Source organism: Lissotriton helveticus, chromosome 7 (assembly GCF_964261635.1).
Source record: "Lissotriton helveticus chromosome 7, aLisHel1.1, whole genome shotgun sequence".
Classification (NCBI taxonomy): domain Eukaryota; kingdom Metazoa; phylum Chordata; class Amphibia; order Caudata; family Salamandridae; genus Lissotriton; species Lissotriton helveticus.
The window spans coordinates 1,308,641,611-1,308,655,764 of record NC_136068.1 but is presented as its reverse complement, the minus strand read 5'-3'; positions in this window follow the sequence as shown (position 1 = coordinate 1,308,655,764).

The window sequence follows — 14,154 nt, the reverse complement described above, 5'->3', positions numbered from 1 at the left end:
GTAACTATGGCAATGAGAAATGCCTAAAAAAGGAACGTTGTCGCAAATGAATAGATGCAAACGACCTCAATGACAGTATTCAATGCAATGGCATAAAAATAGGTGAAACATTTATTATTAAAAATATATTAAATTTGGTGGTTTCAGCACATTTCTTCTCATAGAGATAGGAGAATTACTATCTCATGTAAACCGTGAAGGTAGATAATATTTGTCAATAAGAAATATAAATAATTTAACAATCTCAAAAAACGATATATTATCAATTGACACTAGTTCACAAGGAGATAACAATAAAAAATAATAACTAGTGAAAAAAAATAATCACCACGAAAGAGACCCAAAAAAATAATTTAAGGCACCAATGCGGGACTCGAAGATCGGCTATTAAATAAGGAGAATTATCAAATCAGAAATAAGAAGAAATAGATTGAAATAAATGGCCACAATTACAGATATTATAGTGCAATGGTATTAAACAATGGTGTTTTCCCAAGGAATTTCGCTGTTTAATCCATTTTTGAAGATATTCAAAGAGAATATCCAAAAAAGTTCCAGTTTTTTTCTTATGCGCATACCACCTTTTGCATCTGGGGTATTAATTTTTTCCAGAATTCGCCATTTAAAATCCTCTGGACCATGATTACAATCAATAAAATGTTTAACCATAGGTGACAATAATTTTTTCGTTCTTATGGCTAAACGATGTTACGTCAGACAAACCTGAATGGGCCTGGAAGTTTCACCAACATATCCCAGTAAACAGGTACATTGAATGAAGTAAACAGTATTGGGCGTCTTGCAATTCCTCATGTTGGTAGCATGGACAGTATAGCCATTGTGGGTGAAACTTTCACCCTCCAAAATGGTGTGACAAGATTTGCAAGATGAACACTTCATTGTACCTTTATTGGCTGATTTGTGTCAATGGATTTTTGTAGGAAAATTTCTTAATGCTGTGGTCCACCAAAGCGGGAATCAACGATTTGATCCTTGATATTCTTATTACGCAGATGGGCGAACAAGGGTTTTGCTAGTTTTTGATCCTGTGTGCAATTACTGTTCAAGATGTTCCAATTAGAGTTGACAATTTGTTTTACTTTTGCATTCAAAGTAGAGTGTCTAGTAATGCAGACTAATTGTTTATTCTCTTTAACTATTTTTGATCTCAACAGGCAGTCTCTATCGAAATATCTGGCCCTTTTATAGGAGTCCCTCACCAAACGGTGGGGATATCCTCTTTCCTGAAATTTCTTCCTCATTTCGGTCGCCTGTCTCTCAAAATCACTGAGATTAGAGCAGTTACGCCTCACTCTCAGGAACTGTGAGAAAGGAATACTCTGCTTCTGATTACGAGGATGGAAACTATGGAAATAAAGCAGAGTATTCCTCACTGTTGGCTTAACATATAAGTCCACCTTTAGTTTTAGTTGATCATTAAAGATCATAACATCCAGAAATTCCACTTTCTCAGCATTAATATGGGCCGTGAATTTAAGATTATGATCTACGGCATTCAGCCAACTCAAGAATTCAGATAAAGCCCCTCTCCCATTAGTTCAGATAAGGAAAATATCATCAATGTATCTGGACCAATGGAAGACGGACTCATAAAATGGGGCAACCTCATTATAAATAAATCTATTTTCAAATGCAGCCATATATATATTGGCCACAGATGGAGCTACAGATGCGCCCATACTTACGCCCTTTACCTGGCGATATAGTCGATCTCCGAATTCAAAGATGTTTTCAGTCAAAACTATTTTTAGACATGCAAGAACGAAAGATTTTGGACAGGGTATTTTCTGTTCGTCAATAAACCATTCAGTGGTTTCCATAGCTTCAGTCAAGGGGATATTACTATAAAGAGATTCAACATCAAGGGTAACAAGTAAGTCATTAGAAGGATTAAAAATCAAATTTTCTACCTTCCTGATCATGTCTCCTGTGTCTTTAACATATGAGACTATCTTCAGAATGTATGGACGAAGATGAAAATCAATATATTTAGATAAGGGCTCAGTAATGGTACCTATGGTGGAGACTATATGTCTATAAGGCAGGTTTGTGGGGTCCTTATGTATTTTTGGTAGCCCGTAAACACAAGCTGTTTTACCTTGATTATGATTAAGGTAATCATATTCCTTCTGGGTAATGTCACCTACTTCTAAGGCCTGATATGTCAAACATTGAATCTCTTTATTGATACTGTTTAGGGGATTAGACCTAACACTGGTGTAGAAAGAGGGATCATCAAGCATCCTTTGCATATTTTGTTCATAGTCCAAAGAATCAATTACGACTACTCCACCTCCCTTATCACAGCTTTTTATTGTAATTGCTTTATTGTTGGACAGTGATTTTAATGCCATATGTTCATTTTTATTTAAGTTGTAAAAGGGTTTAGGAACAAAGCTGAGAGCTTGTTCCAATTTTTGTAATACCACCAGCTCAAATGCCGCTACTTCAGGTCCTAGCTGATCTAGGGAGGGACTAAATGTAGAAGGAAGGGACAAACTTCTAGTGTTATCAGGGATAGTATCTAAACTCTCATCGGAATTGAAGAATTTCCTTAGCCGTATTTTACGGAAGAATGAGATGATATCACGATGTAATTCAAATATATTAGCATGTGAGTGAGGGACATATGAAAGACCTTTTGACAAGAGGCTAACACTGTATTCATCTAAATCTATTTTGGACACATTGAAAATAGGGATTACATCCCTGGTTTCCAATTCTGTTGACTGCGTGTATCCCTGATGAATTGAGGTACTTCCTTTTACAAGTTTATCATTCTTGCGTTTGTCCAGATAATTAGAAAAGATTCAAATACCAACTAATAGTATCTTGTTTTTTTTCACCCCTTCTGATCTAGTATGGCCCAACTAAAAACATTCGGATTTACGGACGAGGAGTTTGCTCTCCTAGTGAGTAACTGTAGCTCCTTTGGCAATGTTTCAAATGAAATTAGTCAGAATCAAGATGATCTCAAGAAACTAATAGACCTAAAAAAGAAATTAAAGAGGATGGAAGCGCATGGTGAATTTATGTTGGCGTATTTAAGATCAGGTATGATACCAACTGGCCTCCGAGTACGGAATATCCCAGGGCTATTTGTACACCATAGAGCTTTCCTAGAAAAATGGAGTATGATCGCAAACAGGTGCTCGCTGGACTTAATTATCCTCATTGTTGAAACTGCCAAGGAGTTAGCTATAGAAATTAGAACAGAGGTAGAAGAACTAGAACATAAAATCAAAAAAATTGGTAGTATAGAAGAGGCTTTGAAAAAACTGGATGAGTCTAACAAAGAATTGGAATCTTTTTCTAATTATCTGGACAAATGCAAGAATGATAAACTTGTAAAAGATAGAAGATTTTATCCCATTGAGAATACGTACCCGTATTTAAGATTGGAATTCTATAAACAAAATCATTACGTTGATGATAATAGAACGCAACAGTAAAGGGTGAACACCTTCTTGGAAACATCAGATTCCGACGGAGATGTTAATGAAGCCTAATATGAACCTGATGGAAACTTTAATTCCCTGCAGACAAAACGGAATCAGGCCCAACCTTTTTTAGCCAACCGAGGGATGAACCGGGGACGTCCGAGAGTCCGTTTTCAGGCTCAAAACAGGGGGGGGGTTACAAACCACAACATCATTACCAACCGGAAGAACCTCAAATCATTAGGGAGACACGCAGTCGACAGTATTGGAAACCAGGGATGTAATCCCTATTTTCATTTTCACTTTGTCCAAAATAGATTTAGATGAATACAGTGTTAGCCTCTTGTCAAAAGGTCTTTCATATGTCCCTCACTCAAATGCTAATATATTTGAATTACATTGTGATATCATCTCATTCTTCCGTAAAATACGGCTAAGGAAATTCTTCAATTCCAATGAGAGTTTAGATACTATCCATGATAACACTAGAAGTTTGTCCCTTCCTTCTACATTTAGGCCCTCCCTAGATCAGCTAGGACCTGAAGTAGCGGCATTTGAGCTGGTGGTATTACAAAAATTGGAACAAGCTCTCAGCTTTGTTCCTAAACCCCTTTACAACTTAAATAAAAATTAACATATGGCATTAAAATCGCTGTCCACCAATAAAGCATTTACAATAAAAAGCTGTGATAAGGGAGGTGGAATAGTTGTAATTGATTCTTTGGACTATGAACAAAATATGCAAAGGATGCTTGATGATCCCTCTTTCTACACCAGTGTTAGGTCTAATTCCCTAAACAGTATCAATAAAGGCCTTAGAAGTAGGTGACATTACCCAGAAGTATTATGATTACCCTAATCATTATCAAGGTAAAACAGCTTGTGTTTATGGGCTACCAAAAATACATAAGGACCCCACGAACCCGCCTTTTAGACCTATAGTGTCCACCATAGGTACCATTACTGAGCCCTTATCTAAATATATTGATTTTCATCTTCGTCCATACATTCCGAAGATAGTCTCATATGTTAAAGACACAGGAGACATGATCAGGAAGGTAGAAAATTTGAATTTTAATCCTTCTAATGACTTACTTGTTACCCTTGATGTTGAATCTCTTTATAGTAATATCCCCTTGACTGAAGCTATGGAGACCACTGAATGGTTTATTGACGAACAGAAAATACCCTGTCCAAAATCTTTTGTTCTTGCATGTCTAAAAATAGTTTTGACTGAAAACATCTTTGAATTCGGAGATCGACTATATCGCCAGGTAAAGGGCGTAAGTATAGGCGCATCTGTAGCTCCATCTGTGGCCAATATATATATGGCTGCATTTGAAAATAGATTTATTTATAATGAGGTTGCCCCATTTTATGATCAATGTATCTGAACCGTCTCCCATTGGTTCAGATACATTGATGATATTTTCCTTATCTGGACCAATGGGAGAGGGGCTTTATCTGAGTTCTTGAGTTGGCTGAATGCCGTAGATCATAATCTTAAATTGACGGTCCATATTAATGCTGAGAAAGTGGAATTTCTGGATATTATGATCTTTAATGATCAAGGAAAACTAAAGGTGGACTTATATGTTAAGCCAACAGCGAGGAATACTCTGCTTCATTTCCATAGTTTCCATCCTCGTAATCAGAAGCAGAGTATTCCTTTCTCACAGTTTCTGAGTGGGAGGCGTAACTGCTCTAATCTCAGTGATTTTGATAGACAGGCGACCGAAATGAGAAAGAAATTTCTGGAAAGAGGATATCCCCACCGTTTGGTGAAGGACTCCTATAAAAGGGCCAGATATTTCGATAGAGACTGCCTGTTGAGATCAAAAATAGTTAAAGAGAATAAACAATTAGTCTGCATTATTAGACACTCTACTTTGGATGCAAAAGTAAAAGAAATTGTCAACTCTAATTGGCACATCTTGAACAGTAATTGCACACGGGATCAAAAACTAGCAAAACCCTTGTTCGCCCATCGGCGTAGTAAGAATATCAAGGATCAAATCGTTGATTCCCGCTTTGGTGGACCACAGAATCAAGAAATTTTCCTACAAAAATCCATTGACACAAATCAGCCAATTAAAGGTACAATGAAGTGTTCATCTTGCAAATCTTGTCACACCATTTTGGAGTGTGAAAGTTTCATCCACAATGGCTATACTGTCCATGCTACCAACATGTGGAATTGCAAGACGCCCAATACTGTTTACTTCATTCAATGTCCCCGTTTACTGGGATATGTTGGTGTAACTTCCTGGCCCATTCAGGTTCGTCTGACGGAACATCGCTCCGCCATAAGAACGAAAAAAATATTGTCACCTATAGTTAAACATTTTATTGATTGATATCATCGTCCAGAATTCTGGAAAAAATGTATACCCCAGATGCAAAAGGTGGTATGCGCATACGAAAAAAACGGGAAGTTTTTGGGATATTCTCTTTGAATACCTTCAAAAATGGATTAAACAGTGAAATTCCTTGGGCAAACGCCATTGTTTAATACCATTGCGCTATAATATCTGTGATTGTGGCCATTTATTTCAATCTATTTCTTCTTATTTCTGATTTGATAATTCTCCTTATTTAATAGCCGATCTTCGAGTCCCGCATTGGTGCCTTAAATAATTTTTTTGGGTCTCTATCGTGGTGATTATTTTTATTCACTAGTTATTATTTTTTATTGTTATCTGCTTGTGAGCTAGTGTCAATTGATAATATATCGTTTTTTTGTGATTGTTAAATTATTTATATTTCTTATTGACAAATATTATCTTCCTTCGCCGTTTACATGAGATAGTAATTCTCCTATCTCTATGAGAAGTAATGTGCTGAAACCACCAAATTTTATATATTTTTAATAATAAATGTTTCACCTATTTTTATGCCATGGCATGGAATACTGTCATTGAGGTCGTTTGCATCTATTCATTTGCGACGACGTTCCTTTTTTAGGCATTTCTTATTGCCATAGTTACCTACTTTACGCCTTGTGCAAGAAAGTATTTTCTTTACTTCCATGAGAAGTCATGTGCTTCGGTCACGGGACGTCTTTCTAAGCGGCTAACCTGTTAGCTCATGAGTATTTAAAGATTTGAAATCAAATGCATTTGTGATATCCTTCCGCCATCGCGCTACGTACGACGTCAGACGCCGTTACCTCTCGCTCGCCTTCGGCCTATATTGTCAAAACTCCGTCAAAGGTGGGTGCCTCTCTAATGGGTATTATTTGTGTTTGGCCATAGTTAGAAACATCTTGACATATAGACCCGGATTTAAATGTGGGCTTAGATTTAGATCAAGAAACCAATACCCTGCGAAGGGGAAGAGATAAAATTTTTAATTATTATCGTCTAACTTTGGTCCATATTTGGTCTCTTTTGCAGCCTCGTTTTTATAATTTTTAAGGAGTCCAAAGGCTGCGCTTGACATTGCGAGCATCTAGGTAGCTATCTTTATATATAAAAACTGAGCTTCGTTTTCATCATTCAGAGGCTGATTTGCATTGCGCCCTCATTATGTACTTACAATGGTATCTGTTATTTTCCTATACTTATTTTAGATATGGCTATCAGTTGACTGCGGCGAGATATCGTAACAAGCCACATCTCTTAGTTTTTTATCGGTATAACCACGACGTCAGACGTATTGACTTCAAGCTCGCCTTCGATTTCGCATCTGCAAAGCTCAATTAAATGTGGGCTTCTTTAAAATAGGTTATTTAGGATTTGGGTTAAAGCAGGAAACATCTTGATATAAATACCACGACATATATAGGTGGTTTTAGATCGAGAGTACAATCCAGTGAGAATAATTTGAGTTATTTTAATTGGTTAACTGTAGCCTTTATTTCTATTTTCCTTATAGCTTCGTGTTTTATTGAAATCTAAAGAACTCGAAGGCTAGGCTCGATGTTACAAGTAAATAGGTAAATATTCCTTTGTTAAAACAAGGCCCATTTCATTTGTTGCTCGATGTTCTTATACTTAGAGGAACTAATCACTTCGGAATTATATATAAAAGATACAACCTTAATTGTTTTAGGGTTGCCTCATGAATATGGTCTGCTATAATCGACATCACGAAAGTAATACGGCTTTTCAACACTGAGTATCGCGATCTGAGGCGATATAAATCGGAAACATTTAAGTAAGTATAAATAGAGGCACTTGAAGAGTCAATGAGATCAAATCCAAGTGTTGTTCAATTGGGTTTATCGTTTGGATCCTTCTTTTTATTACAGACAAACTGATCATCAATTGTGACCCGCAAAATTTCAATCATTCTTTCTTGAATATTCTTAAGCGTTTTTTAAAAGTGAGCATTTTAAACAGTGTCTTTAGAATTAGACATGTCAAAATATATATATGCAAAAAGTTACCAATATATTGTAATCTTGATCTCATATCGGTAGAGGAAACTTTTGGTCTTTGATCACAATGAGCACTAAAGTAAATTACATGTATGGACTTCATCTGTTCATAAGTCTTGCTTGTCCATTAGTGGGAGAATATAAAATTTCTTTTTTTTTTTACTATGAGTACTGTCAATATGTCGTTATATATTTTTTTTAATATGTTCTGCTTTGCCTATCAGAGAGTATCTAAACGATTATGTATAAATACTATATGAAATATAACTCTAATAAAGGTATTTTATTATATATTTTATTCTTAGGTAATTAGTGGCTATTCCTGAAGAAGGCGCTGGTTCGCCAAAACGCACGTCGAATTTACTATTGTGCCACATTTTTTGTCTTGTCTTGTTTAATAATTTTTCTTTGATTTTGTGATATTGTTTTTATTAATATTGTGTTTTGAATTGTATGTTGATACAGTTTTTAAATGATTTATGTATAAAAAGGTGTTTTTAAACAAACTCTAAAAAATTAGGACAATAAAGACAGAACTCAATTCTTGGATGTGTTAATTCTCCCATTCATCACTGTATAGACAAGAGGATACAATTTCCTAGGTGTGTGTTTTTCTCATAAATATTTGTCCCTGACCTAGGAATTGAACTGATCATTGTTCAGGGGGTCCTTGTTATATACAATGGTTGTTTGTGTGCAATGTCATATGTAAAATAGGGACATGACTCATTACCTACATATATTTTACAAGCAAACACAACAGATCTGTGTATTTACACATTAATCCGTAGAACTTACCAGTCTCCACTCCACCAGGGACTCATACCATCAGCAATCCGCTGTTAGGACAACGCCAGCACAACAGAGATACATCTAAATAGGCTCGGGAAAACCTGCCGACCTGTCGGCAACTGAGTGCTGTGAGCCAGCAGAGGAGTCCACTGCGGTGACAAATGTGTGCTGCTTACGTGACAGTAAACAGTCTGTTGATGCGGACAGCAGTTCAGCCAGCCCACATCTAAATACGGCGGGCGGTACATCATCAGCTTGAAGGACTACTTGAAACCGCTGCCACAGAGGGACCACAGAAGTCCTGCCAAGATCAAAATCAGGCCCTTGATGATGGGGCACTTCAGGATGAGATGGGGGAAACTATCAACAACTTTGTAAAACTACAGGCAAAAGTCGCCAGTTACCCAGATGTCCTGATAATACATCTGGGCAGCAACGACCTCACTCAGCTTGGCAGGAAGGACCTCCTCCACGACATATGCCTCGGGCTGACAGAGGCAGCAAGGTCCTTTGGCAGCACCACCATCATATGGTCAGACACCATACCCAGGCAAACATGGTGTGTGACCTTGTCAAATGGGGCAGTGGACAACTTTAGGAGGAAATTAAACATCGCAGTCAGCAAGTTCTGCAAGCCAAATGGCTTTGGGAGTGTCAGATATGGGATGATCAACCGAAGGAGCCCGGAATTGTACGCAAAGATGGGGTGCACATGTCAGTCAAAAGAATCAAGGTGTTCTGGGCCAACCTATGGGCAGCCATGGCAATAGCTGTGACTGACATGTGCACCCCATGTACACAAATATGGGGTGCACATGTCAGTCAAAAGATTCATGGTGTTCTGGGCCAACCTATGGGCAGCCATGGCAATAGCTGTGCCCAAGGGAGCGAAGGGCGTACCCCGAACTCAAAGGGGGGAGCCGCTTGGAGACGTGAGCCCCACAAGTGAACATCTGTCGTAAAAGATGCACACCAGCAGGGTGGTGGGCGACGTAACTGGGAATGCCATACGGCAGGGTGTTGGCCGACGGGGGGAGTAAGCAAAGCACGACTGGCAAAATGATGTATGACCCTGTCATCGTGATTTATGACCGGCCAACGTAATTTATGAATGCAATGACATAAAGCACCAATCATGCCTTTTAATAAAACTGCATTCCCCCAAAAATTACCCCATGCATTGTGTATTTTATGCATGAGTTATTTGTCCTGTTTGGAGTGGGACAAATGTGGGGGTTAACCAGTTATCAAACACTACCTAAAGCAACTGTAAATTGCTAAAGTATTTACAACAAGGGGTGGTGAGGGACAGAGTCTCTGAATTAAGCAGAATACTCTCACCAAGTCAAGAGATCAGGGCTAGATCCAACACCGTTTTTTAGCTCACTGCACCATCCCAGTTTCAGAACCTGGCTGTATGCAAATTAGTCTGTTCCTGTCCCAGTGCATGATGGGAACAGGGCAAACCAAACTACAAAAGCCAATTCTTACACTGGGAAGGAAACAAGCTTCCGGGGACCGGTTTCTGGCATTTCAGCCGTCTTCGGCCCGGCTTGCTTGAATCCTGATGGTGCAATGAGCAAGGGACTCATGTCTGAGTATACCCTTCCACGCTTAGGGTGGACAAAAATATTTACAACAAGGGGTGGTGAGGGACAGAGTCTCTGAATTAAGCAGAATACTCTCACCCAGTCAAGAGATCAGGGCTAGATCCAACACCGTTTTTTAGCTCACTGCACCATCCCAGTTTCAGAACCTGGCTGTATGCAAATTAGTCTGTTCCTGTCCCAGTGCATGATGGGAACAGGGCAAACCAAACTACAAAAGCCAATTCTTACACTGGGAAGGAAACAAGCTTCCGGGGACCGGTTTCTGGCATTTCAGCCGTCTTCGGCCCGGCTTGCTTGAATCCTGATGGTGCAATGAGCAAGGGACTCATGTCTGAGTATACCCTTCCACGCTTAGGGTGGACAAAAATATTTACAACAAGGGGTGGTGAGGGACAGAGTCTCTGAATTAAGCAGAATACTCTCACCCAGTCAAGAGATCAGGGCTAGATCCAACACCGTTTTTTAGCTCACTGCACCATCCCAGTTTCAGAACCTGGCTGTATGCAAATTAGTCTGTTCCTGTCCCAGTGCATGATGGGAACAGGGCAAACCAAACTACAAAAGCCAATTCTTACACTGGGAAGGAAACAAGCTTCCGGGGACCGGTTTCTGGCATTTCAGCCGTCTTCGGCCCGGCTTGCTTGAATCCTGATGGTGCAATGAGCAAGGGACTCATGTCTGAGTATACCCTTCCACGCTTAGGGTGGACAAAAATATTTACAACAAGGGGTGGTGAGGGACAGAGTCTCTGAATTAAACAGAATACTCTCACCCAGTCAAGAGATCAGGGCTAGATCCAACACCGTTTTTTAGCTCACTGCACCATCCCAGTTTCAGAACCTGGCTGTATGCAAATTAGTCTGTTCCTGTCCCAGTGCATGATGGGAACAGGGCAAACCAAACTACAAAAGCCAACTCTTACACTGGGAAGGAAACAAGCTTCCGGGGACCGGTTTCTGGCATTTCAGCCGTCTTCGGCCCGGCTTGCTTGAATCCTGATGGTGCAATGAGCAAGGGACTCATGTCTGAGTATACCCTTCCACGCTTAGGGTGGACAAAAATATTTACAACAAGGGGTGGTGAGGGACAGAGTCTCTGAATTAAGCAGAATACTCTCACCCAGTCAAGAGATCAGGGCTAGATCCAACACCGTTTTTTAGCTCACTGCACCATCCCAGTTTCAGAACCTGGCTGTATGCAAATTAGTCTGTTCCTGTCCCAGTGCATGATGGGAACAGGGCAAACCAAACTACAAAAGCCAATTCTTACACTGGGAAGGAAACAAGCTTCCGGGGACCGTTTTCTGGCATTTCAGCCGTCTTCGGCCCGGCTTGCTTGAATCCTGATGGTGCAATGAGCAAGGGACTCATGTCTGAGTATACCCTTCCACGCTTAGGGTGGACAAAAATATTTACAACAAGGGGTGGTGAGGGACAGAGTCTCTGAATTAAGCAGAATACTCTCACCCAGTCAAGAGATCAGGGCTAGATTCAACACCGTTTTTTAGCTCACTGCACCATCCCAGTTTCAGAACCTGGCTGTATGCAAATTAGTCTGTTCCTGTCCCAGTGCATGATGGGAACAGGGCAAACCAAACTACAAAAGCCAATTCTTACACTGGGAAGGAAACAAGCTTCCGGGGACCGGTTTCTGGCATTTCAGCCGTCTTCGGCCCGGCTTGCTTGAATCCTGATGGTGCAATGAGCAAGGGACTCATGTCTGAGTATACCCTTCCACGCTTAGGGTGGACAAAAATATTTACAACAAGGGGTGGTGAGGGACAGAGTCTCTGAATTAAGCAGAATACTCTCACCCAGTCAAGAGATCAGGGCTAGATCCAACACCGTTTTTTAGCTCACTGCACCATCCCAGTTTCAGAACCTGGCTGTATGCAAATTAGTCTGTTCCTGTCCCAGTGCATGATGGGAACAGGGCAAACCAAACTACAAAAGCCAATTCTTACACTGGGAAGGAAACAAGCTTCCGGGGACCGGTTTCTGGCATTTCAGCCGTCTTCGGCCCGGCTTGCTTGAATCCTGATGGTGCAATGAGCAAGGGACTCATGTCTGAGTATACCCTTCCACGCTTAGGGTGGACAAAAATATTTACAACAAGGGGTGGTGAGGGACAGAGTCTCTGAATTAAGCAGAATACTCTCACCCAGTCAAGAGATCAGGGCTAGATCCAACACCGTTTTTTAGCTCACTGCACCATCCCAGTTTCAGAACCTGGCTGTATGCAAATTAGTCTGTTCCTGTCCCAGTGCATGATGGGAACAGGGCAAACCAAACTACAAAAGCCAATTCTTACACTGGGAAGGAAACAAGCTTCCGGGGACCGGTTTCTGGCATTTCAGCCGTCTTCGGCCCGGCTTGCTTGAATCCTGATGGTGCAATGAGCAAGGGACTCATGTCTGAGTATACCCTTCCACGCTTAGGGTGGACAAAAATATTTACAACAAGGGGTGGTGAGGGACAGAGTCTCTGAATTAAGCAGAATACTCTCACCCAGTCAAGAGATCAGGGCTAGATCCAACACCGTTTTTTAGCTCACTGCACCATCCCAGTGTCAGAACCTGGCTGTATGCAAATTAGTCTGTTCCTGTCCCAGTGCATGATGGGAACAGGGCAAACCAAACTACAAAAGCCAATTCTTACACTGGGAAGGAAACAAGCTTCCGGGGACCGGTTTCTGGCATTTCAGCCGTCTTCGGCCCGGCTTGCTTGAATCCTGATGGTGCAATGAGCAAGGGACTCATGTCTGAGTATACCCTTCCACACTTAGGGTGGACAAAAATATTTACAACAAGGGGTGGTGAGGGACAGAGTCTCTGAATTAAGCAGAATACTCTCACCCAGTCAAGAGATCAGGGCTAGATCCAACACCGTTTTTTAGCTCACTGCACCATCCCAGTTTCAGAACCTGGCTCTATGCAAATTAGTCTGTTCCTGTCCCAGTGCATGATGGGAACAGGGCAAACCAAACTACAAAAGCCAATTCTTACACTGGGAAGGAAACAAGCTTCCGGGGACCGGTTTCTGGCATTTCAGCCGTCTTCGGCCCGGCTTGCTTGAATCCTGATGGTGCAATGAGCAAGGGACTCATGTCTGAGTATACCCTTCCACGCTTAGGGTGGACAAAAATATTTACAACAAGGGGTGGTGAGGGACAGAGTCTCTGAATTAAGCAGAATACTCTCACCCAGTCAAGAGATCAGGGCTAGATCCAACACCGTTTTTTAGCTCACTGCACCATCCCAGTTTCAGAACCTGGCTGTATGCAAATTAGTCTGTTCCTGTCCCAGTGCATGATGGGAACAGGGCAAACCAAACTACAAAAGCCAATTCTTACACTGGGAAGGAAACAAGCTTCCGGGGACCGGTTTCTGGCATTTCAGCCGTCTTCGGCCCGGCTTGCTTGAATCCTGATGGTGCAATGAGCAAGGGACTCATGTCTGAGTATACCCTTCCACGCTTAGGGTGGACAAAAATATTTACAACAAGGGGTGGTGAGGGACAGAGTCTCTGAATTAAGCAGAATACTCTCACCCAGTCAAGAGATCAGGGCTAGATCCAACACCGTTTTTTAGCTCACTGCACCATCCCAGTTTCAGAACCTGGCTGTATGCAAATTAGTCTGTTCCTGTCCCAGTGCATGATGGGAACAGGGCAAACCAAACTACAAAAGCCAATTCTTACACTGGGAAGGAAACAAGCTTCTGGGGACCGGTTTCTGGCATTTCAGCCGTCTTCGGCCCGGCTTGCTTGAATCCTGATGGTGCAATGAGCAAGGGACTCATGTCTGAGTATACCCTTCCACGCTTAGGGTGGACAAACATATTTACAACAAGGGGTGGTGAGGGACAGAGTCTCTGAATTAAGCAGAATACTCTCACCCAGTCAAGAGATCA